Genomic DNA, 1,822 nt, shown 5'->3' with positions numbered 1-1,822 from the left:
CTTTTTAAAGAATTTTACAGCACTTACAACACAGTTAAGTTACATTTCTTTTCCAAAATCAAGACAAATTTATTACATTTTAAGGCAATACCAATAACTCCGTGCGCCAAAAGATTGACGAGCGCCTGATTCCACCACGCCGTGACACACTGTTGGAGTTGGAGAGGGCGAGGAACCTTGGTAATGACCAATACTGGCTACTGTGTTAACGACATGCTCTGGTGGATGGTTGGAAGGTGCTCTGGCGTGGCTCCATTTTTGTTAGAGAACAGTTGAATCTATCATCCTTACCTCTACTTTTTTCTTCGAACACTCTCGTGTAACACCTGCAACCTTCTCCACTTCTGTGACCTTTTTGTGTTGCAGGAGCCGTAAATCCCTCACTACAAAGAATCTAACAACAACACGTTGTTCTGTACCACCCTCATCCTCCCTTCCTCTATGGTCACTGGAGAGCCGCCCTGTGTTGTCCAATACAAGACAGCAGGCGGATATTTTAAAAAGTTTTCGCTCACTTGGCCCAATAATGCGGCGGTGAAAATTATCCGTTCCGATCACGAAGTCTGTGGCAGTCACTCTTCTGGCTGAGTGACCGGATGAGGTATTTTGTACCGTTGACTGTGTGACTGCAAAGTGTTAATGCACGTGTTTTTACCGCCCAATTGAGGAAGTCTAAGAACTTTAGGGACGCGGGTTACGATTCTGCCGTTGTGAACAACACGAGCTGAGATGGATACAACGTCACAACAGACAGACCTAGAGAGTCAACCAAAGTTCTTGCACTCAAGAATTCATTGAGCTGTCGTTTCCCTTTTGTGTGATGCAAAACGTCTAACCACAGCACCACAGACGTCAGTGAGATTGTCGTCATCACCCTGTGACGTTATCACCCGGTGACGTGTGTTGTGTCCAGTATCTCAGACTTCCTTCTAGGACAGCCCTGGGGTCAGAATGGACTTCCGTCCAGGGTCAGGGTGGCCTGCCTCCTACATCATTCCATCGTATTGAATCAATGAAAAGATTGTAAAACATTTGTGTCTGCTTGGCCTAGTTTCAATACAGCTAGTTTGGAATAAAAAAATACTCCCTCCGCGTCCCTCCCCCCCTCCCCCCCTTTTCCCCAAGGGAAGAAACAAAGACAGAGACAAAAAAGTAAATGGTAATAAAAGAAACATTCAGTGCTTCTCTCTTTCATGAATTATTCACACGTTTGAACATTGGGAATCTGTCCTGTAGCCCAGAGGGGTGTTACGGATATTCTTACTTTTGTTTTTATCTCTTATCTAGCGAAAAAAGGTTCAGAGGGTGCAGATCCCCAGATTTTCCAATAATTTCAAAACTCCAATTTGAATAGCGTAAAAATACCATTTTTCAAGTCAGAGTGAGCCAAATTAGATTTGTTACACTGTCTAGACTGGTGTCGTCAAAGCTGCCCCAGATAGGTCAAATAATTCTGTTTCCTGGAACTTCTACGACTTTATTTTTAAATATTATAACAAACAATGGTTGTGAATTTTATTCACAAAGACTGCTCAAAGGGATGAAAGTCTCGATCTAGTTTAGAAAAATATAGCTTTTTTTAAAAACAATATTTTGCGTCCATCTCTATTAGCCTTATTTAACTATCGGTGTAACCTGGCGGCAACTAGATGGGTTCTGTGGCGAATCTTTCTTCTTGGGGCAGTCAGCAATGGGGACGGGACTGATTACAATATTCTAGGAGAATTATTATTAAAATATAAGCCTGGTTAGTGGAAGAGAAGAGAGAGGGAGAGAGAGATGGAGAGAGAGAGAGAGGGAGAGAGAGAGAGAGAGAGAGAGA

This window comes from Aplysia californica, unplaced genomic scaffold (assembly GCF_000002075.1).
Source record: "Aplysia californica isolate F4 #8 unplaced genomic scaffold, AplCal3.0 scaffold00713, whole genome shotgun sequence".
Classification (NCBI taxonomy): Eukaryota; Metazoa; Mollusca; class Gastropoda; order Aplysiida; family Aplysiidae; genus Aplysia; species Aplysia californica.
The sequence above is the reverse complement of the archived record's forward strand: the minus strand, read 5'-3'. Positions refer to the sequence as shown.